Here is a 26,625-nt window from a genome sequence, read left to right as displayed (position 1 = left end):
TCCCAGGCAGGTTGACGTGACCGTGTGGAGCTGCTGTGTTCCCAGGCAGGTTGACGTGACCGTGTGGAGCTGCTGTGTTCCCAGGCAGGTTGACGTGACCGTGTGGAGCTGCTGTGTTCCCAGGCAGGTTGACGTGACCGTGTGGAGCTGCTGTGTTCCCAGGCAGGTTGACGTGACCGTGTGGAGCTGCTGTGTTCCCAGGCAGGTTGACGTGACCGTGTGGAGCTGCTGTGTTCCCAGGCAGGTTGACGTGACCGTGTGGAGCTGCTGTGTTCCCAGGCAGGTTGACGTGACCGTGTGGAGCTGCTGTGTTCCCAGGCAGGTTGACGTGACTGAGTGGAGTTGCTGTGTTCCCAGGCAGGTTGACGTGACTGTGTGGAGTTGTTTCCTTGACATTCCTCTCTGTTGCCCAGGGGATGACGGAACAAAACTACTCCCTCTGCTTATTTCTCTCACTCCTTTTACTCTCTCTCTCTGTCCTCTCTCTCGCCTATTGCTTTCTCTCTCTCTCTCTCTGTCCTCTCTCTTCTATTGCTGTCTCTCTGTCCTCTCTCTCTCGCCTATTGCGTTCTCTCTCTCTCTGTCCTCTCTCTTCTATTGCTCTCTCTCTGTCCTCTCTCTCTCGCCTATTGCGTTCTCTCTCTCTCTCTGTCCTCTCTCTCGCCTATTGCTTTCTCTCTCTCTCTTCTATTGCTTTCTCTCCCTCTCTCTTTCTCTTACCTATTGCTCACTCTCTCTTTCTCATTTTCTCTCTTGCTGTCTTCATCACTCTCCCCCTTTTCTGTCTCTCTTTGTCTCTCTGAACAAACAGAGTACTGAATGGTTCTGGCACGGCATAGCTGGATACAGAGGGGAAAGCATTGCTGGATACAGAGGGGAAAGTATTGCTGGATACAGAGGGGAAAGTATTGCTGGATACAGAGGGGAAAGCATTGCTGGATACAGAGGGGAAAGCATTGCTGGATACAGAGGGGAAAGTATTGCTGGATACAGAGGGGAAAGTATTGCTGGATACAGAGGGGAAAGCATTGCTGGATACAGAGGGGAAAGCATAGCTGGATACAGAGGGGAAAGCATAGCTGGATACAGAGGGGAAAGCATAGCTGGATACAGAGGGGAAAGCATTGCTGGATACAGAGGGGAAAGTATTGCTGGATACAGAGGGGAAAGTATTGCTGGATACAGAGGGGAAAGCATTGCTGGATACAGAGGGGAAAGCATTGCTGGATACAGAGGGGAAAGTATTGCTGGATACAGAGGGGAAAGTATTGCTGGATACAGAGGGGAAAGCATTGCTGGATACAGAGGGGAAAGCATAGCTGGATACAGAGGGGAAAGCATAGCTGGATACAGAGGGGAAAGCATAGCTGGATACAGAGGGGAAAGCATAGCTGGATACAGAGGGGAAAGCATTGCTGGATACAGAGGGGAAAGCATAGCTGGATACAGAGGGGAAAGCATTGCTGGATACAGAGGGGAAAGCATTGCTGGATACAGAGGGGAAAGCATTGCTGGATACAGAGGGGAAAGCATTGCTGGATACAGAGGGGAAAGCATTGCTGGATACAGAGGGGAAAGCATAGCTGGATACAGAGGGGAAAGCATTGCTGGATACAGAGGGGAAAGCATTGCTGGATACAGAGGGGAAAGCATTGCTGGATACAGAGGGGAAAGCATTGCTGGATACAGAGGGGGAAAGCATAGCTGGATACAGAGGGGAAAGCATAGCTGGATACAGAGGGGAAAGCATAGCTGGATACAGAGGGGAAAGCATAGCTGGATACAGAGGGGAAAGCATAGCTGGATACAGAGGGAAAGCATTGCTGGATACAGAGGGGAAAGCATAGCTGGATACAGAGGGGAAAGCATTGCTGGATACAGAGGGGAAAGCATTGCTGGATACAGAGGGGAAAGCATTGCTGGATACAGAGGGGAAAGCATTGCTGGATACAGAGGGGAAAGCATAGCTGGATACAGAGGGGAAAGCATTGCTGGATACAGAGGGGAAAGCATTGCTGGATACAGAGGGGAAAGCATTGCTGGATACAGAGGGGAAAGCATTGCTGGATACAGAGGGGAAAGCATAGCTGGATACAGAGGGGAAAGCATTGCTGGATACAGAGGGGAAAGCATAGCTGGATACAGAGGGGAAAGCATAGCTGGATACAGAGGGGAAAGCATAGCTGGATACAGAGGGGAAAGCATTGCTGGATACAGAGGGGAAAGCATAGCTGGATACAGAGGGGAAAGCATAGCTGGATACAGAGGGGAAAGCATTGCTGGATACAGAGGGGAAAGCATTGCTGGATACAGAGGGGAAAGCATTGCTGGATACAGAGAGGAAAGCATTGCTGGATACAGAGGGGAAAGCATGTGGCAGAGAACAGGAAGAGGTGGGGGGAGAAGCAACTTTGTGTTTTCCATTTTGGCTTATTGTCTGCAAAGCTTCCGGAAGCCAGGATGGTCTGTACCGTCGCTGACAGTTTCAAGTCAGCTTCAGAGATGAGGAGAGGGAGGGAGAGAGAGATGGAGTGGGAGAGAGAGAGAGTGGGAGAGGGGGGAGAGAAGCCTGTGTTGTCTTCACTAGGGCTGTTACAGTGACCATATTACCGCCACACCGGCGTTCACGAGTCATGACGGGAGTTAAATTCCACATGACTATTCAGTCACGGTAATTTGGCTTCTCCAAGCTCTGATGCTGCTGCTGGTCATTAGTAGCCTACCAAACTTGCTAACTGCTTTGTACTCAGCACTCTATTGTCCCTCTAATCACTCTGACATCAATGCAAATGTGTTCGAAAATCTAATCAAACACTTCATGAGAGCCCATGAGCTCATGTTGCGTAATATTTTTATAGGCTATGCAATTGCGTGAGAAAATATAGTGATGGCCTCTACTAAAAAGAGGAGCATCCCATCAGCTTTCTATAGGCTAAGCCTACTATATTTATTTCTCAACTTTCCTAATATTAAGCATATTGCTTTTCTTTATAACAGGAGTTTAGCCTACCTGGCTGGAATGAAAATGAATCACGGGAAAAGTGTCCTCCATTTGCTATTCAACTGCATAGATGACATGTATTTTTCCCCCTGCCCCTGTTTTGAGACATGTGCATGATAATGGTCCATTATAAATTAAAAGAAATTTCATACATACTGTATATTATTTATTATATGTAAATACAAGATTAAATCAAGAACAGTCTGATGGGTGACAATATAAGCCTATCACTTGAGAATGATATATTATAACTTGTGAATGATGCCCAGCTTGTGTGCAGTGAGGCAAGAATCAGCGCATTCCTTTTTTTTTTTACTTTTTAAAATCATAGTCACACAGCTCCTGTAGCCTAGCCCACAGGCCTATATGTGTTGGTAAGGTTTGTATTTTTAAATTGTTTTATTTCACCTTTATTTAACCAGGTAGGCTAGTTGAGAACAAGTTCTCATTTGCAACTGCGACCTGGTCAAGATAAAGCATAGCAGTTCGACACATACAAAAACACAGTTACACATGGAATAAACAAACAAACAGTCAATATTACAGTAAAAAAAAAAGGAAAACAAAAAGTCTATATACAGTGAGTGCAAATGAGGAAGGATAAGGGAGTTAAGGCAATAAATAGGCCATGGTGGCGCAGTAATTACAATATAGCAATTAAACACTGGCATGGTAGATGTGCAGAAGATGGATGTGCAAGTAGAGATACTGGGGTGCAAAGGAGCAAGATAAATAAATAAATACAGTATGGGGATGAGGTAGTTGGATGGGCTGTTTACAGATTGGCTATGTACAGGTGCAGTGATCTGTGAGATGCTCTGACAGCTGGTGCTTAAAGCTAGTGAGGGAGATATGAGTCTCCAGCTTCAGTGATTTTTGCAGTTCGTTCCAGTCATTGGCAGCAGAGAACTGGAAGGAAAGGCGGCCAAAGGATGAATTGGCTTTGGGGGTGACCAGTGAGCTGAGATAAGATGGGGCTTTACCTAGCAAAGACTTACAGATGACCTGGAGCCAGTGGGTTTGGCGACGAATATGAAGCGAGGGCCAGCCACGAGAGCGTACAGGTCGCAGTGGTGGGTAGTATATGGGGCTTTGGTGACAAGACGGATGGCACTGTGATAGACCAATTTGTTGAGTAGAGTGTTGGAGGCTATTTTGTAAATGACATCGCCGAAGTCGAGGATCGGTAGGATAGTCAATTTTACGAGGGTATGTTTAGCAAGATGAGTGAAGGATGCTTTGTTGTGAAATAGGATGCCGATTCTAGATTTAATTTTGGATTGGAGATGTTTAATGTGAGTCTGGAAGGAGAGTTTACAATCTAACCAGACACCTAGGTATTTGTAGTTGTCCACATATTCTAAGTCAGAACCGTCCAGAGTAGTGATGCTGGACGGGCAGGCAGGTGAGGACAGCGATCGGTTGAAGAGCGTGCATTTAGTTTTACTTGCGTTTAAGAGCAGTTGGAGGCCACGGAGGAGAGTTGTATGGCATTGAAGCTCGTCTGGAGATTAGGTAGCACAGTGTCCAAAGAAGGGCCAGAAGTGTACAGAATGGTGTCATCTGTGTAGAGGTGGATCAGAGAATCACTAGCAGCAAGAGCGACATCAATGATGTATACAGAGAAAAGAGTTGGCCCGAGAATTGAACCCTGTGGCACCCCCATAGAGACTGCCAGAGGTCCAGACAACAGGCCCTCCGATTTGACACAGTAGTTGGTGAACCAGGCGAGGCAGTCATTTGAGAAACCAAGGCTATTGAGTCTGCCGAAAAGAATGTGGTGATTGACAGAGTCGAAAGCCTTGGCAAGGTTGATGAAGATGGCTGCACAGTACTGTCTTTTATCGATGGCGGGTATGATATTGTTTAGGACCTTGAGAGGTTGAAAGAGAGGTTGAACAGGCTAGTAATAGGCGTTGCAACAATTGCAGTGAATGATTTTAGAAAGAGAGGGTCCAGATTGTCTAGCCCGGCTGATTTGTAGGGGTCCGGATTTTGCAGCTCTTTCAGAACATCGGCTATCTGGATTTGGGTGAAGGAGAAATAGGGGAGGCTTGGGCAAATTGCTGTGGGGGGGGGGGGCCGGGCTGTTGACTGGGGTAGGGGTAGCCAGGTGGAAAGCATGGCAAGCCGTGTCTAGCCCGGCTGATTTGTAGGGGTCCGGATTTTGAAGCTCTTTCAGAACATCGGCTATCTGGATTTGGGTGAAGGAGAAATAGGGGAGGCTTGGGCAAATTGCTGTGGGGGGGGGGGGCTGGGCTGTTGACTGGGGTAGGGGTAGCCAGGTGTAAAGCATGGCAAGCCATAGAAAAATGCTTATTGAAATTTTCAATTATCATGGATTTATCGGTGGTGACAGTGTTTCCTAGCCTCAGTGCAGTGGGCAGCTGGGAGGAAGTGCTCTTATTCTCCATGAACTTTTTGGAGTTTGTGCTACAGGATGCAAATTTCTGTTTGAAAAAGCTAGCCTTTGCTATCCTATCTGCCTGTGTATATTGGTTCCTGAATTCCCTGAAAAGTTGCATATCGTGGGAGCTATTCGATTCTGATGCAGTACCCGACAGGATGTTTTTGTGCTGGTCAAGGGCAGTCAGGTCTGGAGTGAACCAAGGGCTATATCCGTTCCTGGTTCTACATTTTTTGAATGGGGCATGCTTATTTAAGATGGTGAGGAAAGCACTTTTAAAGAATAACCAGGCATCCTCTACTGATGGAATGAGATCCTTCCAGGATACATGGGCCAAGTCGATTAAAAAGGCCTTCTCGCTGAAGTGTTTTAGGGAGCGTTTGACAGTGATGAGGGGTGGTTGTTTGACCGCAGACCCATTACAGATGCAGGCAATGAGACAGTGATCGCTGAGACCCTGGTTGAAGACAGCAGAGGTGTATTTGGAGGGCAGGCTGGTTAGAATGGTATCTATGAGGGTGCCCGTGTTTACGGATTTGGGGTTGTACCTGGTAGGTTCCTTGATAATTTGTGTGAGATTGAGGGCATCTAGCTTAGATTGTAGGACGGCCGGGGTGTTAAACATGTCCCAGTTTAAGCCACCTAACAGTACGAGCTGTGACGATAGATGGGGGGCAATCAATTCACATATGGTGTCCAGGGCACAGCTGGGGGCAGAAGGTGGTCTACAGCAAACAGCAACAGTGAGAGACTTGTTTCTGGAAAGGTGGCTTTTTAAAAGTAGAAGCTCAAATTGTTTGAGCACAGACCTGGATAGTATGACAGAACTCTGCGGGCTATCTTTGCAGTAGATTGCAACTCCGCCCCCTTTGGCAGTTCTATCTTGTCAGAAAATGTTATAGTTAGGGATGGAAATTTCAGGGTTTTTGGTGACCTTCCTAAGCCAGGATTCAGACATGGCTAGGATATCCAGGTTGGCAGAATGTGCTAAAGCAGTGAATAAAACAAACTTAGGGAGGAGGCTTCTAATGTGAACATGCATGAAACGAAGGTTTTTCGGTTACAGAAGTCAACAAATGAGAGCGCGTGGGGAATGGGAGTGGAGCTAGACACTGCAGGGCCTGGATTCACCTCTACATCACCAGAGGAACAGAGGAGGAGTAGGATAAGGGTATGGCTAAAGGCTATAAGAACTGTTCGTCTAGTGCGTTCAGAACAGAGAGTAAAAGGAGCACGTTTCTGGGCACGGAAGCATAGCTTCAAGGCATAATGTACAGACAAGGGTATGGTAGGATGTGAATACAGTCGAGGTTAACCTAGGCATTGAGTGACGATGAGAGAGGTATTGTCTCTAGAGACACCATTTAAACCAGGTGAGGTCACCGCATGTGTGGGAGGTGGAACAAGGGTTAGCTAAGGCATATTGAGTAGGGCTGGAGGCTCTACAGTGAAATAAGACAATAATCACTATCCAAAACAGCAATAGACAAGGCATATTGACATTATGGAGAGGCATGCGTAGCCAAGTGATCATGGAGTCTAGTGAGTAGCTAGGCGGGCTGGAGACACGGCAATTCAGACAGCCAGCGGGCCGGGGCTAGCCGGCTAGCAGAAGGGTCTTAGAGGGACGTCGTGACGGAAGAGTCAGTTGTAGCCCTCTCGGGCGGATACGTCGGCAGACCCATCGTGATGTATTGGCAGGGCTCCGTGTAGTTAAAGGGTCCCGGCCAATTGTCAAAATAGGTATTATAGCCCAAGAAAATTGGCTGATGGACCTCTTCAGCCAACAGTCCGATATGCTCTAGACATCTAGCAGGCCGCGGCTAGCAGATGGGCATTCAGGGGACATCGCGACGGAGGAGCCTGTTGAAAACCCCCTTGGCGGATTACGTCGGTACATCAGTCGTGAAGGATCGGCGGGGCACTGTATCGGCAGTAAAAGGGTTCATGCCAATTGGCAAAATAGGTATTGTAGCCCAAGGAGTGGCTAGCCGGGAGATGGGCCTAGCATAGGCTAGCTCCAGGCTAATTGGTGCTTGCTTCGGGACAGAGACGTTAGCCAAGAGTAGCCACTCGGATGCTAAATGTGTTTGTTAATTGTCAATTACCATGAGACCGGCAGTTATTTGCTTGACAATCACCGGCTGACAAAAGTTTGTGACCGCCACAGCCCCAGTCTTCACCACCATGTTCCCTTCAGTCTACCAACAGAACAGAGCTGTAGTCAGACGGAGAGCCATTAGGAATTATTAACCAGCGACTCTACTCATTCAGTTAATTGCTACACTCCCTTCCTCTGTCTCTCCCTCATTCATAGGCCCACTCATTCTCTGTTTCTCCCTCATTCACAGTCCCACTCATTCTCTGTTTCTCCCCCATTCATAGGCCCACTCATTCTCTGTTTCTCCCTCATTCACAGTCCCACTCATTCTCTGTTTCTCCCCCATTCACAGTCCCACTCATTCTCTGTTTCTCCCTCATTCACAGTCCCACTCATTCTCTGTTTCTCCCTCATTCACAGTCCCACTCATTCTCTGTCTCTCCCTCATTCATAGGCCCACTCATTCTCTCTCTCCCTCATTCACAGTCCCACTCATTCTCTGTTTCTCCCTCATTCACAGTCCCACTCATTCTCTGTCTCTCCCTCATTCATAGGCCCACTCATTCTCTCTCTCCCTCATTCACAGTCCCACTCATTCTCTGTCTCTCCCTCATTCACAGTCCCACTCATTCTCTGTCTCTCCCCCATTCACAGTCCCACTCATTCTCTGTTTCTCCCTCATTCATAGGCCCACTCATTCTGTTTCTCTCCATTCACAGTCCCACTCATTCTCTGTCTCTCCCCCATTCACAGTCCCACTCATTCTCTGTTTCTCCCCCATTCACAGTCCCACTCATTCTCTGTTTCTCCCTCATTCACAGTCCCACTCATTCTCTGTTTCTCCCCATTCACAGTCCCACTCATTCTCTGTTTCTCCCTCATTCACAGTCCCACTCATTCTCTGTTTCTCCCTCATTTACAGTCCCACTCATTCTCTGTCTCTCCCTCATTCATAGGCCCACTCATTCTCTCTCTCCCTCATTCACAGTCCCACTCATTCTCTGTTTCTCCCTCATTCACAGTCCCACTCATTCTCTGTCTCTCCCTCATTCATAGGCCCACTCATTCTCTCTCTCCCTCATTCACAGTCCCACTCATTCTCTGTCTCTCCCTCATTCATAGGCCCACTCATTCTCTGTTTCTCCCTCATTCATAGGCCCACTCATTCTCTGTCTCTCCCTCATTCATAGGCCCACTCATTCTCTGTCTCTCCCTCATTCATAGGCCCACTCATTCTCTGTTTCTCCCTCATTCATAGGCCCACTCATTCTCTGTCTCTCCCTCATTCATAGGCCCACTCATTCTCTGTCTCTCCCTCATTCATAGGCCCACTCATTCTCTCTCTCCCTCATTCACAGTCCCACTCATTCTCTGTCTCTCCCTCATTCATAGGCCCACTCATTCTCTGTCTCTCCCTCATTCATAGGCCCACTCATTCTCTGTCTCTCCCTCATTCATAGGCCCACTCATTCTCTCTCTCCCTCATTCACAGTCCCACTCATTCTCTGTCTCTCCCTCATTCATAGGCCCACTCATTCTCTCTGTCACTCTCTCATTCAGTCTCATTCATTGTTCACCAGTAGTCTAAATGCAACCTTAGATCATGAAAGATGCAACCATAGTCATTAGCACTAATACACCGTTTTTTTCACCCGGTCCATTGTTTATTTACTGTAGGCCATTGATTTCAGTCATTCAATCACGAGTAATTTACCCATTCAGTTTTTAGTGCTGTTAGGATATCATTGAGTAGAGTGAATATTTTCAGCATTAGAGGTTTTCCTGGCCAGCTCTACTTCTTACTCCTAAATATCTCTATAGATAATTTATCTGAAATTTAAGGCAGTGCTTAACTTGGGCAGGAGCTCACAAGTGCTGAGTACCTGTACCTCACATTTTCTACTGCTTGAGCTCCAGTTCCTCATAGAATATTAGCTCAAATGTATTGTGGATCTTCTCCACCTAAATATAAACAGTACCAGCACCCAAAATGAGTACCGACACCTATTTTAGTCCAAGTCAAACACAGGTTTAAGGTCACATAAAACATAATATTATTTATATGTCTCTCTTGCTATTGTTTGTTCAGTGAATAGCCTACTCACACTTTTCCATAGATCAAGGGCCTCCTGAGTAAATTACTGAGACAATATATCATCACCACATGAGAGTAAACATCCTCCCTCATTGAGATTTACTGTCCTGTTTACCCCATGCAAAGCCATTGCTCACTAACAAGAAACGAAGAGAGGAGAAGAAATAGATGAATCCATTTGAAGTTTGCACGCGAGAACAACTTCCCTTATCTAAGTCTTGGATGGAATACCTAAATAACCTCCGCATGCACTGCCCAGGTTGTTACTGTCAGACTTTTCCTCATATCCAATGAGTGAGACAGTGTAGTAGACATTTTGTCATACTGTAGGCCTAAATGGACCTGCTATTGTATTGGTTCATACTGATGATGGGGTAAAGCTGATTCAACCAATAGTAGAGGAGCGAGGGGCAGGCAGTTCCTAGTGTGCTCTGTTTATATGGTATTGTCTCCTATACCTCGTTTTGGAACTGGAAAGGGAATTCCCCTCCGCGTTTTTAATTATTTTATTTCATTTCTTTATGCGTCTTCTTTACTGCACAGTGGCTCCTGCTGTTTGACATATTGATGTTGTTCTCCCATGAACCTTTGAACTGCACTGACAGGAACGCCTTCGGTGGAGAGCGCATGGTCTGGCCGAGGCCTGGGAAGAGAAGCGTGTCGCCGCTGTGCCTTGAAGCCGAGGCTGAGTTGACAGCCTCGGCAGGAGCCAATGACGGGTCAGGACGACACAGCATCAGACTGGGGTATTGGAGAAGAAATCTAGTGTCCTTGTCAGGAGATTCATCAATATCTATCTGGCTGAGATGGCACTGCCTTCTCCCCAGGGGTACAGTCCAAACCTGTAGTTATTTTTTTTACCTCTTCTACAAAAATGGCCTACTTTCTGACCTTGTCATTGGAGGATCTGTCACAGTAGGGAGAGAGAGAGGCAATAGGAGAGAGGAGAGGAGGAAAGAGGCCTAAGAAACGTAGTGAAGAAAGAAGCAGACATAGTGTTTATAGATACACTGCTCACTCTGCAACGACAGGCCCCTCATTCTCAGTTCAGTTCTCCAGATGGATACATAGCCAACGTCCTTCTGTCACTGTGACAAGTGTGATTTGGGAAGCCTCAGCTATGTGATGTGTTTGTGATGCTGAGAGATCATGGAGGAGTTCTCCTGTGGAGACAGAGCTGGTGTTGGTCTGCTCCCATCTCCCACACCAATTAGAGAAAAGGGCATTATGCAAACGAGATGCCCCGGAGTTTGTCATCTTCATCATCAGTGACATTAGAGGCTGAGACTGAACCTCCACTCTGTCTGTCTCAGTCTAAACCTCCACTCTGTCTGACTCAGTCTAAACCTCCATTCTGTCTGACTCAGTCTAAACCTCAACCCTGTCTGACTCAGTCTAAACCTTGACTCTGTCTGACTCAGTCTAAACCTCCACCCTGTCTGACTCAGTCTAAACCTCCGCTCTGTCTGACTCAGTCTAAACCTCCACTCTGTCTGACTCACTCTAAACCTCTACTGTGACTGAGTCAGAAACAGTGGAGGTTTAGACTGAGTCAGACACAGTAGAGGTTTAGAGTGAGTCAGACAGAGTGGAGGTTTAGACTGAGTCAGACAGAGTGGAGGTTTAGACTGAGTCAGACAGGGTGGAGGTTTAGACTGAGTCAGACAGAGTCAAGGTTTAGACTGAGTCAGACAGGGTGTCTGACTCAGTCTAAACCTCCATTCTGTCTGACTCAGTCTAAACCTTGACTCTGTCTGACTCAGTCTAAACCTCCACCCTGTCTGACTCACTCTAAACCTCTACTGTGTCTGACTCAGTCTAAACCTCCACTGTTTCTGACTCAGTCTAAACCTCCACTGTGTCTGACTTAGTCTAAACCTCCACCCTGTCTGACTCAGTCTAATCCTCCACTCTGTGTGACTCAGTCTAAACCTCCACTCTGTGTGACTCACTCTAAACCTCTACTCTGTCTGACTCAGTATAAACCTCCACTGTGTCTGACTCAGTATAAACTTCCAGTGTGTCTGACTCAGTCTAATCCTCCACTGTGTCTGACTCAGTCTAAACCTCCACTGGGTCTGACTCAGTCTAAACATCCAGTGTGTCTCTGTCTAATCCTCCACTGTGTCTGACTCAGTCTAATCCTCCACTGTGTCTGAATCAGTCTAATCCTCCACTGTGTCTGACTCAGTTTAAACCTCCACTCTGTCTGACTCAGTCTAAACCTCCACTCTGTCTGACTCAGTCTAAACCTCCACTCTGTCTGACTCAGTCTAAACCTCCACTCTGTCTGACTCAGTCTAAACCTCCACTCTGTCTGACTCAGTCTAAACCTCCACTCTGTCTGACTCACTCTAAACCTCCACTCTGTCTGACTCAGTCTAAACCTCCACTGTGTCTGACTCAGTCTAATCCTCCACTGTGTCTGACTCAGTCTAATCCTCCACTGTGTCTGACTCAGTCTAAACCTCCACTGTGTCTGACTCAGTCTAATCCTCCACTGTGTCTGACTCAGTCTAATCCTCCACTGTGTTTGACTCAGTCTAATCCTCCACTGTGTCTGACTCAGTCTAAACCTCCACTGTGTCTGACTGTACTATGAGCTATGGACCTCAAAGGAGTTGTCATTTAGACATTATTCTCATAGGTTTATGATGTTGCTTTTCTCTTCTGACTGTAAGAAGCCACAGTGACAGTACACATCCAGGGGAGGCCTTCCCAGATCCAACTAAAGAAATATTGCATTAAAATGGCAGCTTGTTAACTGCTGCTGTTTCGAGCCTTGTCACTTTATTTGGAGCTGCACATAGTTGCGGGAGGTAGGGGTGCTGAAGGTGCTGCAGCTCCCCCTGAAATATCACAATAAAAAAATAAATACACATTTTAAAAACTTCTTATGGCTTGAATCCCGTTAGCGGGATCGATATGACAACAGCCAGTGAAAGTGCAGGGCGCCAAATTCAAAACAACAAAAATCTCATAATTAAAATTCCTCAAACATACAAGTATTATACACCATTTTAAAGCTTTACTTCTTGTTAATCCAGCCACAGTGTCTGATTTCAAAAAGGCTTCATGGCGAAAGATTATGTTAGGTCAGCGCCTACACACAAAAAAACACAGCCATTTTCCTGCCAAAGAGAGGAGTCACAAAAAGCAGAAATAGAGATAAAATGAATCACTAACCTTTGATGATCTTCATCAGATGACACTCATATGACTTCATGTTACACAATACATGTATGTTTTGTTCGATAAAGTTCATATTTATATCCAAAAAGCTCAGTTTACATTGGCGCGTTATGTTCAGTAATGTTTTGCTTCCAAAACATCCGGTGATTTTGCAGAGAGCCACATCAATTTACAGAAATACTCATCATAAATGTTGATGAAAATACAAGTGTTATACATGGAACTTTAGATAAACTTCTCCTTAATGCAACCGCTGTGTCAGATTTCAAAAAAGCTTTACCGAAAAGCAATAATCTGAGTACGGCGCTCAGACACAACAACATGCCATACAATATATTCGCCATGTTGGAGTCAACAATAGTCAGAAATAGCATTATAAATATTCACTTATCTTTGATGATCTTCATCAGAATGCACTCCCAGGGATCCCAGTTCAACAATAAATGTTTGTTTTGTTCGATAAAGTCCATCCTTTATGTCCAAATACCTCCTTTTTGTTCGCGCCTTCAGTTCACAAATCCATAGTCACGATGTTTTTATCGTAAATCTGCAATAAAGTTTCACCCGGAGAAATCCTTTGTCTTCAGAAATGCAATGGAACTGAGCTACCTCTCACGTGAGTGCGCATGGCTGAGCCTCACGCCCTGCTGGCAGTCATCTGACTCCAGGAGCTCTTATTCATCCCCACTTCACAGTAGAAGCCTCAAACAAGGTTCTAAAGACTGTTGACATCTAGTGGAAGCCTTAGGAAGTGCAAAATGACCCCACAGACACTGTAGTTTGGATAGGCAATCACTTGAAAAACTACAAACCACTTCCTGTTTGTATTTTTTCTCAGGTTTTTGCCTGCCATATGAGTTCTGTTATACTCACAGACATCATTCAAACAGTTTTAGAAACTTCAGAGTGTTTTCTATCCAAATCTACTAATAATATGCATATCTAAGTTTCGGAGTGAGTAGCAGGCAGTTTACTCTGGGCACGTCAGTCATCCAAGCTACTCAATACTGCCACCATCCATAAGAAGTTTAAGAACTAGATCCTGTATTAGCAGACCGATTTCGCTGTCTGTAGAGTGGGCAAATTCACTCATGTTTATATCAACTGCTGCTTGCTAATCCACAGTCAAAGGATTGCACAAAACACTTCACACAACTCTCTGCTCTGCCGCCGCAATCCATTCATTTCATTCATTCATTCATTCATTTTGAAAAAAATTGCTTTTGAAATACGTTTTCTGTTTGGGAGCGAGAGGAGGAAAGGAGCTGGGACGTTTAATCACAACACGGAAATAATTGATAAAGCACCCAAATGTTTAATTTAGGGATGTGAGACACTTACTCCATACTTATACAGACTGCCACAGGCAATGTAGAGAGCGAGACAGAATGCAGAGAGGATAAAGCTCTTTGAAATGTGGAAAAGCATATTATATGCTGCAGCTGTAGCGTAACGTTAGGAGCCGTACAGATGGAGCAGAGTGTTAAGACTCAGATTGATTGCGGTATTAGCTTGTCTGATTCAGCTGTAGTGTTCGCTTATGGACCTGGATGGAATTGAATGGACTATTTATTTCTTAAACTAATGTGATGTGATATAGCCTGTAGAATGAGTGTACAAATAGGCTCTATAGCAGGTGCAGCAATTACCAAAGATTTGCTTGTTTTCTGTTCAGTTAATTGCTCAATTAATATCATTGATTGGCCGGAGTACATTTACTTGATGCGCTCCTGGACCGTGATAATTGAATCGGCCTGCTCTGTAGTGATTGATTATAGGTTTAGTGATTATAGGTTTAGTGTATAGAGTGAACTTGGATATTGAGTCGTAATAGTCTGCCCTATTTCATGTCAAATGATCCCATTGAACAATTAGACAGATGGTTGTAGACTGTAGTACACAGCTTGGAGATTTCATAACCTTTGACCTTGAATTGAACCGTTGGTCTGTAAGTGTTGTTGAGCTTTAGGTTTCTCTGTCAGATGTTCTGACTGATGTTGGAATATGTACAGGCTATGTACAGACTACGGCTATGTATAGATTGTAACACAGTGACTTGATCGCCGTTGTGACACCAATGCTATACTGCTGCCGCCACATGACCTATACACAGACCATAGTCACCACTAGAATGTCCCATACTGTACCTGCCACCCTTACTCACAAAAACAGATCCTCTTGTTCACGGGCTTATTCAAATGTCATTCAAACCCGTCAGAGAGCTAACGCTCTGAGCAGCTTGAAGACAACAGGATTCATTGTTTAATCTCACACGTCTATTTTGAGTCTGTCTCGGTTTTGGGCCAGCTGCCATTGCTTGATAGGATCGGAAATTGTCACTTTCTTTCTGATTGTGACTCCGTCTCTGTCTGTTTTGTCTGGAATATAAGCCACCCGGCTGGCTGAGAGAGTTGAGAGAGACGATGACTTTGGAGCCAGGTCGTTCTGTCTGTGTAGTACTCTGACTGACACCTCAGGCCTTGGTTTTTAAAATGTCACTTTTTGTTAGACTCTCTTCAGGTTTGGGTCTGGGGCTCTTCCATGTCTGAGACACCATACATTAGGTGGTGTGGCAGGTGACTGACATCATTATGTTTCTCAAGGCTCACGTGCACGCTTGTTTTGAAATCTGCCACTGTGCTCTCGTGCACTCTCCAACTAATCTGTGTAGTCTGGCTCACATGCACGCCCGTGTTAGGCTGCATCGCTACGTACATCGTCATGCTCCAGTTAGGTGATGTTGCTATAGACTCATCTTCAGCATGTTTCTGTTCCTATTGGCATTTAGTGCTACACACACGTGCATGCTCCCTGTTAACCTCTGTTGCTAGACTCACGTGCATGCTCCCTGTTAACCTCTGTTGCTAGACTCACGTGCATGCATGCTCCCTGTTAACCTCTGTTGCTAGACTCACGCGCATGCTCCCTGTTCACCTCTGTTGCTAGACTCACGTGCATGCTCCCTGTTAACCTCTGTTGCTAGACTCACGTGCATGCTCCCTGTTAACCTCTGTTGCTAGACTCACGTGCATGCTCCCTGTTAACCTCTGTTGCTAGACTCACGTGCATGCTCCCTGTTAACCTCTGTTGCTAGACTCACGTGCATGCTCCCTGTTAACCTCTGTTGCTAGACTCACGTGCATGCTCCCTGTTCACCTCTGTTGCTAGACTCACGTGCATGCTCCCTGTTCACCTCTGTTGCTAGACTCACGTGCATGCTCCCTGTTAACCTCTGTTGCTAGACTCACGTGCATGCTCCCTGTTAACCTCTGTTGCTAGACTCACGTGCATGCTCCCTGTTAACCTCTGTTGCTAGACTCACGTGCATGCTCCCTGTTAACCTCTGTTGCTAGACTCACGTGCATGCTCCCTGTTAACCTCTGTTGCTAGACTCACGTGCATGCTCCCTGTTCACGTCTGTTGCTAGACTCACGTGCATGCTCCCTGTTAACCTCTGTTGCTAGACTCACGTGCATGCTCCCTGTTAACCTATGTTGCTAGACTCACGTGCATGCTCCCTGTTAACCTCTGTTGCTAGACTCACGTGCATGCTCCCTGTTAACCTCTGTTGCTAGACTCACGTGCATGCTCCCTGTTCACCTCTGTTGCTAGACTCACGTGCATGCTCCCTGTTAACCTCTGTTGCTAGACTCACGTGCATGCTCCCTGTTAACCTCTCTTGCTATAGGCTCACATGAGCACCATGCCTTAGCCACCATAGCTAGGCGAACGTACAGGTTCCTGTGTTAAGCCAGTGCTGCTATGCTTACCAGCATGTTGTCATTATCAGCATATTAATAACCTGTTTGTTCTGGCGTACATCTAGCCTCTGTTGCTTGGCTCACTTTATGGCCCTATTATGCCCATGTGCACGTTCTGTCAGTCTTCATCAAAATACAAGCCCACTCACATGCACACTCCTGGTCACTTCGAACTCTAAACTGTCTGGCTCATACATAAAGCAGCACACAGTTGTAAACCATGACAACCATACATCATACAGTACATAACAGCTCCCTTTCATGATCTCTCCTGCTAGTCTTCGTTGGCTAGTCTCACATGTACACCTACCTCTGTCTGCCTCTAATCCCTTTCACATGTACACCTACCTCTGTCTGCCTCTAATCCCTTTCACATGTACACCTACCTCTGTCCGCATCTAATCCCTTTCACATGTACACCTACCTCTGTCTGCCTCTAATCCCTTTTAAGTGTACACCTACCTCTGTCTGCCTCTAATCCCTTTTACGTGTACACCTACCTCTGTCTGCCTCTAATCCCTTTTACGTGTACACCTACCTCTGTTTGCCTCTAATCCCTTTTACGTGTACACCTACCTCTGTCCGCATCTAATCCCTTTCACATGTACACCTACCTCTGTCTGCCTCTAATCCCTTTTACGTGTACACCTACCTCTGTCTGCCTCTAATCCCTTTTACGTGTACACCTACCTCTGTTTGCCTCTAATCCCTTTTACGTGTACACCTACCTCTGTCTGCCTCTAATCCCTTTTACGTGTACACCTACCTCTGTCTGCCTCTAATCCATTTCACGTGCACCTCTTTCATTTGTGTGTCTATTTATGACTCTGCATAGCTATCCTCTCGTGCAAGCTCCTATGATAGGGTAACATATCTGTCCCTTTAACAGAGTGCACTCAGCCAGCCACAGCAGAAGGAGCTATTTTAGGGAATATGTTTTTTTTGTTACCCCCTTCCTTCCCTGTGATTTTAGCAAACAAGCACTTTCTCCGGCTATGCCTCGTCCGTTCAGTTCAAACCCCCACTGATGGGGCTGTTTAGTTTTTATCCTGGTTGTTGATCTGGGCTGTTTAGTTTTTATCCTGGTTGTATTATCCCGGCTGTTGATCTGGGCTGTTTTGTTTTTATCCCGGCTGTTGATCTGGGCTGTTTAGTTTTTATCCTGGCTGTTGATCTGGGCTGTTTAGTTTTTATCCTGGCTGTTGATCTGGGCTGTTTAGTTTTTATCCTGGCTGTTGATCTGGGCTGTTTTGTTTTTATCCCGGCTGTTGATCTGGGCTGTTTAGTTTTTATCCCGGCTGTTGATCTGGGCTGTTTAGTTTTTATCCCGGCTGTTGATCTGGGCTGTTTAGTTTTTATCCCGGCTGTTGATCTGGGCTGTTTAGTTTTTATCCCGGCTGTTGATCTGGGCTGTTTAGTTTTTATCCCGGCTGTTGATCTGGGCTGTTTAGTTTTTATCCCGGCTGTTGATCTGGGCTGTTTAGTTTTTATCCCGGCTGTTGATCTGGGCTGTTTAGTTTTTATCCCGGCTGTTGATCTGGGCTGTTTAGTTTTTATCCCGGCTGTTGATCTGGGCTGTTTTGTTTTTATCCCGGCTGTTGATCTGGGCTGTTTAGTTTTTATCCCGGCTGTTGATCTGGGCTGTTTAGTTTTTATCCCGGCTGTTGATCTGGGCTGTTTAGTTTTTATCCCGGCTGTTGATCTGGGCTGTTTAGTTTTTATCCCGGCTGTTGATCTGGGCTGTTTAGTTTTTATCCCGGCTGTTGATCTGGGCTGTTTAGTTTTTATCCCAGCTGTTGATCTGGGCTGTTTTGTTTTTATCCCGGCTGTTGATCTGGGCTGTTTAGTTTTTATCCCGGCTGTTGATCTGGGCTGTTTAGTTTTTATCCCGGCTGTTGATCTGGGCTGTTTAGTTTTTATCCCGGCTGTTGATCTGGGCTGTTTAGTTTTTATCCCGGCTGTTGATCTGGGCTGTTTTGTTTTTATCCCGGCTGTTGATCTGGGCTGTTTTGTTTTTATCCCGGCTGTTGATCTGGGCTGTTTTGTTTTTATCCCGGCTGTTGATCTGGGCTGTTTTGTTGATATTGGGATATGCCTGTGGCTTCCTCTCCTCTGTCAACAATCAGCTTTTCTGGCAGGCCACGCGGATTAGTTGTGTAATTCAATGCTCCTTGGAAATCCCCCTCTGAAAAACGGAGAGGACAATGTCACTCCGAAATAGGATAAAGATTGAAAGTGTTGTGTTCTATAGAGTATATGTCTAAGAGTGACAGTGGGGATGGAAACTGTTGTGTTCTATGTGTTTTCAAGTCACACTGGTTGGCCATTGTTCTTTAGTAAGCTTTTATTTATATTTTATTTGTCCGATGATTGCTTTCGTAGAGGCGTTCATACAGACAGAATTATATTTAAGCAATAAGGCCCGAGGGGGTGTGGTATATGGACAATATACCATGGCTAAGGGCTGTTCTCCGCACGACACAACGCAGAGTGCCTGAATACAGCCTTTAGCCATGGTATATTGTACATATACCACAAACCCCCAGGGTGCCTTATTGTTATTATCAACTAGTTACTAATGTAATTAAAGCCGTAAAAAGAAATGCCTTGTCATACTTGTTGTATACGGTCTGATGTACCATGGCTGTCAGCCAATCTGCATTCAGGGCTCGAACCACCCAGTTTATAATATTCTATAAATAAATCTACAAAGCGTGAACAAATTTCCCCATAATCATTCCACCATTCCAAGGGCTGTAATGGTCTTGTATAGGACCTATAGCTGCAATGGTCTTGTATAGGACCTATAGTTGTAATGGTCTTGTATAGGACCTATAGCTGTAATGGTCTTGTATAGGACCTATAGCTGCAATGGTCTTGTATAGGACCTATAGTTGTAATGGTCTTGTATAGGACCTATAGTTGTAATGGTCTTGTATAGGACCTATAGTTGTAATGGTCTTGTATAGGACCTATAGCTGTAATGGTCTTGTATAGGACCTATAGCTGTAATGGTCTTGTATAGGACCTGTAATGGTCTTGTATAGGACCTATAGTTGTAATGGTCTTGTATAGGACCTATAGCTGTAATGGTCTTGTGTAGGACCTATAGCTGTAATGGTCTTGTATAGGACCTATAGCTGTAATGGTCTTGTATAGGACCTATAGCTGTAATGGTCTTGTATAGGACCTATAGCTGTTATGGTCTTGTATAGGACCTATAGCTGTAATGGTCTTGTATAGGACCTATAGCTGTAATGGTCTTGTATAGGACCTATAGCTGTAATGGTCTTGTATAGGACCTATAGCTGTAATGGTCTTGTATAGGACCTATAGCTGTAATGGTCTTGTATAGGACCTATAGCTGTAATGGTCTTGTATAGGACCTATAGCTGCAATGGTCTTGTATAGGACCTATAGCTGTAATGGTCTTGTATAGGACCTATAGCTGTAATGGTCTTGTATAGGACCTATAGCTGTAATGGTCTTGTATAGGACCTATAGCTGTAATGGTCTTGTATAAGACCTATAGCTGTAATGGTCTTGTATAGGACCTATAGCTGTAATGGTCTTGTATAGGACCTATAGCTGTAATGGTCTTGTATAGGACCTATAGCTGTAATGGTCTTGTATAGGACCTATAGCTGTAATGGTCTTGTATAGGACCTATAGCTGTAATGGTCTTGTATAAGACCTATAGCTGTAATGGTCTTGTATAGGACCTATAGCTGTAATGGTCTTGTATAGGACCTATAGCTGTAATGGTCTTGTATAGGACCTATAGTTGTAATGGTCTTGTATAGGACCTATAGTTGTAATGGTCTTCTATAGGACCTATAGCTGTAATGGTCTTGTATAGGACCTATAGTTGTAATGGTCTTGTATAGGACCTATAGTTGTAATGGTCTTGTATAGGACCTATAGTTGTAATGGTCTTGTATAGGACCTATAGCTGTAATGGTCTTGTATAGGACCTATAGTTGTAATGGTCTTGTATAGGACCTATAGCTGTAATGGTCTTGTATAGGACCTATAGCTGTAATGGTCTTGTATAGGACCTATAGCTGTAATGGTCTTGTATAGGACCTATAGCTGTAATGGTCTTGTATAGGACCTATAGCTGTAATGGTCTTGTGTAGGACCTATAGTTGTAATGGTCTTGTGTAGGACCTATAGCTGTAATGGTCTTGTATAGGACCTATAGCTGTAATGGTCTTCTATAGGACCTATAGCTGTAATGGTCTTGTATAGGACCTATAGCTGTAATGGTCTTGTATAGGACCTATAGCTGTAATTTTATGGTTTAAGGCCTATAGCTGTAATGGTATTGAGTTGATTATAGCTGTACCATTACAAAGTTGTGTGGTAGTTTGAAAGAGACCGCCCGAGTTCTTGGAGGATAAGTACAATGCCATAAAGTGAATTAGTCAAGACACACTGACTGATCAGCTATAAAAATGTTATTGTCCATTGATTGACCCCCCCTTTACTTTCTCTACCTTTGTTTCATCCCAATTCACTTTCTCTACCTTTGTTTCATCCTAATTCATTTTCTTACTCTTCCCCTTTCTGTTTTTCTCTCTTTCTATGCTATCAAACTAAAGGAGTAATTAACCTGATGAATGAGCTCGTTAAAACCTTTAGAAAACAGAGAAGGATTCACACTACAGCTTGAGAGAGAGAGACCGAGAAAGAGCAAGAGAGACCGAGAAAGAGCGAGAGAGACCGAGAAAGAGCAAGAGAGACCGAGATAAGGAGAGAGAGACTGAGATAAAGAGAGACAGACCAAGAAAGAGAGAGAGAGACCGAGATAAAGAGAGACCGAGATAAAGACAGAGAGACCAAGATAAAGAGAGAGACCGAGATAAAAAGAGAAAGACAGAGTAAGAGAGACCAACAGAGAGAGAGACCAATCGAAATAGAGAGAGAGACCAAGAGAAAGACAGAGACCAAGAGAAGGAGAGACAGAGACCAAGAGAAAGAGCGAGAGACCAAGACAGAGAGCGAGAGACCAAGAGAAAGAGCGAGAAGACCAAGAGAAAGAGAGACCAAGAGAAAGAGTGAGAGACCAAGAGAAAGAGAGACCAAGAGAGAGAGAGACCAAGAGAAAGAGAGACCAAGACAGAGAGCGAGAAGACCAAGAGAAAGAGCGAGAAGACCAAGAGAAAGAGAGACCAAGAGAGAGAGCGAGAGACCAAGAGAAAGAGAGACCAAGAGAGAGAGCGAGAGACCAAGAGAAAGAGAGACAAAGAGAAAGAGAGACCAAGAGAAAGAGAGAGAGACAAAGAGAGAGACCAAGCGAGAGAGACAGAGAAAAAGATAGTTGATTGTCTATTATTGCATTTTGCAACAGGGGTTATGGACTACTTGGAATACAGGAGTTATAACCATGTTATTTGGCATACATTTTGTTGATTTTACTGTTTGATGAGCAGGCAAGTTGAAGGTAAAGTATTTATGTAGAGTTTAAGTTCAGTAAATTTGACTGCTGGTCCACAATCCTCAGCGTAGTGCAGGTGGTGTCAAAGCATCACAAACACACAGATACAAACACACACACACACACACACACACACACACACACACACACACACACACACACACACACAGATTATGTCTCATTGGAGTTGCCTTCTCCCTCTTCAGTACTCAGAGATCACCCTCCCTATTACCAGGACCTTCTCCCTCTTCAGTACTCAGAGATCACCCTCCCTATTACCAGGACCTTCTCCCTCTTCAGTACTCAGAGATCACCCTCCCTATTACCAGGACCTTCTCCCTCTTCAGTACTCAGAGATCACCCTCCCTATTACCAGGACCTTCTCTCTCTTCAGTACTCAGAGATCACCCTCCCTATTACCAGGACCTTCTCCCTCTTCAGTACTCAGAGATCACCCTCCCTATTACCAGGACCTTCTCCCTCTTCAGTACTCAGAGATCACCCTCCCTATTACCAGGACCTTCTCCCTCTTCAGTACTCAGAGATCACCCTCCCTATTACCAGGACCTTCTCTCTCTTCAGTACTCAGAGATCACCCTCCCTATTACCAGGACCTTCTCCCTCTTCAGTACTCAGAGATCACCCTCCCTATTACCAGGACCTTCTCCCTCTTCAGTACTCAGAGATCACCCTCCCTATTACCAGGACCTTCTCTCTCTTCAGTACTCAGAGATCAACCTTTCGAGCATAGCTGAGCTAAGTTGTAAATATAGAAAAAAGGAGTTTCCTGGTATGTATCTTTCAAATCTTGGAATGTTCTCAAACCATTACTGTGCATAATATCGGCAAGGGATTCCACATGTGGACCATTGGGGGGATGCAAAAAGCCGACCTCCAGATCGCAAAGCATTATTGTGAAATATTGAAGCGTGGGCATACCATTTTGATTCCCAGTTAAAAAAAAATCAAATTTTGCACCAAATAGAAATTGTGTGAGCAATAATAGGACCAAAGCGTAGTTTACATTGTTTAAGGGACATATCAGTGAAGACCATCTCTTCCAGGTCAATAGTAGACACCATATTCTCTCTGTACTCAGCCAGGGAGCAGAATAATCATATCTAAACCATTTTAGGAGGGGCAAAATGCTAGTGCATGAAAATACAATTTAAAGTTCTGTACGGATAGACCTCCGTCTTTCCCTCTTTGTAAATAAAAAAATGTAATCTGGGGTAATTTACCTTGCCATATAAACTTTGAAACCACACTATGAATTGTATAGGTAGAAGGGGGATCCATGGGAAAGCATTGAACTACAGAAATTCAGCCGTGACAATACATCCATTTTGACAATAGTTATTCTGCCAGTTAAAGCAACTGGGATATTATTCCATTTACTGAGATCGGTTTGAATTGATTTGAGCATTCTGTTAAAGTTTCTGGCAATGGTTTTATCTAAGGAAGGAAATAAATCTACTCCCAAATATAAATATAATTCATATTTTAAATGGGAAACGATTGGGATTCCACCAGTAGAGATGGAGTCCTCCATCGGGGTCTTGAGAGGCAGTAGGGCTGATTTTGGTTAGATTAATTTAATAATTTGAGATGACGCTGAATTTATCTATGATCTTCATTGCATTTGGGAGCGATTGAGATACATTGTCTAGATATAGTAAAATGTCGTCTGCTTATAATAAGATGAAGTGAACAGTAGATTTGTGAGAAATTGGTGTTATTTCCTTTGATTGACAAATTGCCTGGGCCAGCGGTTCCATGGATAATAAGAATAGCAAAGGCTAATTTGGATCGCCTTGTCTGCTCCTTCTAGTGATTCTGAACGGAGCAGAGCAGATATTGCCTGTTATAACTATGGCTGAGGGATTGGCATATAGTATTTTAATCATATTAATGAAATTGGAGAAAATTCCCATATGTTCCAAGACAGACCAGTGATATGACTATTCTAGTCTAATGTATCAAAAGCTTTATCTGCATGGAGAGATAATACAGGCCAAGGAGCTGTTGTTTCTGATGAAGCATCTCCTGATCAGCATGATGTGGTTCTTTGTAACTCAGTTGGCAGAGTGTGGCGCTTGCAATGCCAGGATAGTGGGTTAGATTTCCGGGACCACCTGTGCGTAAAATGTATGCATGCATGACCGTAAGTAGCTTTGGATAAAAGCGTCTGCTAAATGGCTATTATTATTATTGTTATTATTATGATGCTACATATGATACACATCTGGCTGTGTCTGAGCTCTGAACACTCCAATGTGTCTATTGTTCATCAGGAAAAACACTATGAAACTGATTTGAATTTCATGTGGTAATTAGGTGTTATGAACCAATGTGATTAGCACAGTGTTCAGCTGAATTCAATAATGTCTTGTTTGTGCCTTGTCTTTTTTTCTTCAGGGTTGAATACATGCCCTGGGCCATTTTAATCCTCAAACATCCTCTTTACCTGCTAATTGAATGAGTTTAGTTATGTAAGAACCAAATGAATGATATTTTATTCATCATTTGTCTGTTGAATGAGCAGAACTTACTGGGTTTCTCATTGTAATGCTCAGTCGGGTTAGGGTGTAGTGTGACATAACGTTGTTCAGGGTCAGGGCGGTGGCCTAGGCTCTCCAGTTTTCCACCTTTCATAATTGTTTTGATGAAGAAACGGTGGACAGTGTGTATAACAACAACATGGCATGTTTACAGGGAGATTCCTTAAAAACATGCCTCTTCGATACAGCAATTACTTTTTTTGTAGCAGTTTAGGAGAATTAGCGTAGAGGTTAAGGTTAGGAAAAGGAATAGGGTTAGCGAACATGCTTTGTGAACCTGCTACGAAAAGTCTCTTGCATCGAAGTGGCATGTTTTTAGAGAGTCCCGTTTACAGCAGGTGTCAGGGCTTTCGGAAGGATCGGACCAATACGCAGCGTGATCGTACTTCCACATCTTTATTCAGTCGTGAAACTAATGCAATAAACCATAAACTTGAAATACAAAAACAAGAAAGCCGTGACGCAGAGCAGGCACAAAACACCAGTGGGACAAAAATCTACTTAAATATGGCCTCCAATTAGAGACAACGACAACCGCCTGCCTCTAATTGTAGGTCAAGCCAAACAAAAACTAACCTAGAAATACAAAACTAGAAACTAAACATAGAAATACAAAAACGGACAAACACCCTCTGTCACGCCCTAACCTACTCTACCATAGAAAATAACAACTTACTATGGTCAGGACGTGACAGTACCCCCCCCCCCCCAACGGTGCAGACTCCGGCCGCACCTACGAAACAAATCAAACCCCCCCCTAAACAACAAACCCCCCCCCCAAAAAAAAAACACAATCCAAAGGGAGGGTAGGGTGGGTGACTAATGTCTATGGCGGCGGCTCTGGTTCCGGGCGTAGTACCCCCCCACCGCTCGTTGATCCCCCGCTTCTCTGTATGTCCGGAGGAACCAGCCCATGGATCATTGTCGGAGGCTTCGGACCGCCAACCGCCGCTGAAGACTCTGGGCTAAAGGCCGCCGCTGAAGACTCTGGGCTGCAGACCGCCGCTGAAGGCCCTGGCTGGAGACAGCCGCTGAAGGCCCTGGGCTGCAGACCGCCGCTGAAGGCTTCGGGCTGCAGACCGTCGCTGGAGGCTCCGGACTGGGGAGCGTCGCTGGAGGCTCCGGGCTGAGGAGCGTCGCTGGAGGCTCTGGGCTGAGGAGCGTCGCTGGAGGCTCCGGGCTGAGGAGCGTTGCTGGAGGCTCCGGGCTGAGGAGTGTCGCTGGAGGCTCCGGGCTGAAGAGCGTCGCTGGAGGCTCCGGGGCTGAGGAGCGTCGCTGGAGGCTCCGGGCTTAGGAGCGTCGCTGGAGGCTTCGGGCTTAGGAGCGTCGCTGGAGGCTCCGGGCTGAGGAGTGTCGCTGGAGGCTCCGGGCTGAGGGGCGTCGCTGGAATAGTAACACGCACCTCAGGGCGAGTGCGGGGAGCAGGAACAGGACACCCCAGACTGGGCAGGCGCACTGGAGGCCTGATGCGTGGGACTGGCATAGGAGGCACCAGACTAGTAACACGCACCTCAGGTCTAGTGCGGGGAGCAGGAACAGGACACCCCGGACTGGTCAGGCGCACTGGAGGCCTGATGCGTGGGACTGGCATAGGAGGCGCCAGACTAGTAACACGCACCTCAGGGCTAGTGCGGGGAGCAGGAACAAGACACCCAGACTGGGCAGGCGCACTGAAGGCCTGATGCGTGGAGCTGGCATAGGAGGCGCCAGACTAGTAACACGCACCTCAGGGCGAGTGCGAGGAGGAGGCACATGACGTACTGGGCTCCGGAGGCGCACCGGAGGTCTGGAGCTTAGAGCTGGCACACCCCGTCCTGGCTGAATGGTGATTTGCGCCAAGCAAGGGCGGAGCGCCGGCACAGGACGAACTGGGCTGTGCTGGTGAAAGGGGTGTACCGTGCGTAGAGCAGGCGCAGGATAACCTGGACCGAAGAGAGGCACTGGAGACCAGATATGCTGAACCGGCGCACTTCTACCTGGCTGACGGCCAACTCTAGCACGGCAACGGTGAGGAGCTTTCACCGAGCGCACCGGGCTGTGAGTGCGCACTGGCGACACAGTGCGCAC

At 45.6% G+C, this 26,625-nt stretch overlaps 1 protein-coding gene across 5 annotated transcripts in view; it reads left to right on the top strand.

Moving 5' to 3' along the window:
- The window catches only part of slc36a4 (solute carrier family 36 member 4), a 237,139-nt gene that overhangs the window by 151,306 nt on the left and 59,208 nt on the right, over nucleotides 1-26,625 (top strand). The gene's annotated exons all lie outside the window — the stretch shown is intronic.

Source organism: Salmo trutta, chromosome 26, assembly GCF_901001165.1.
Source record: "Salmo trutta chromosome 26, fSalTru1.1, whole genome shotgun sequence".
Lineage (NCBI taxonomy): Eukaryota > Metazoa > Chordata > Actinopteri > Salmoniformes > Salmonidae > Salmo > Salmo trutta.
The sequence above is the reverse complement of the archived record's forward strand: the minus strand, read 5'-3'. Positions and strand labels throughout refer to the sequence as shown.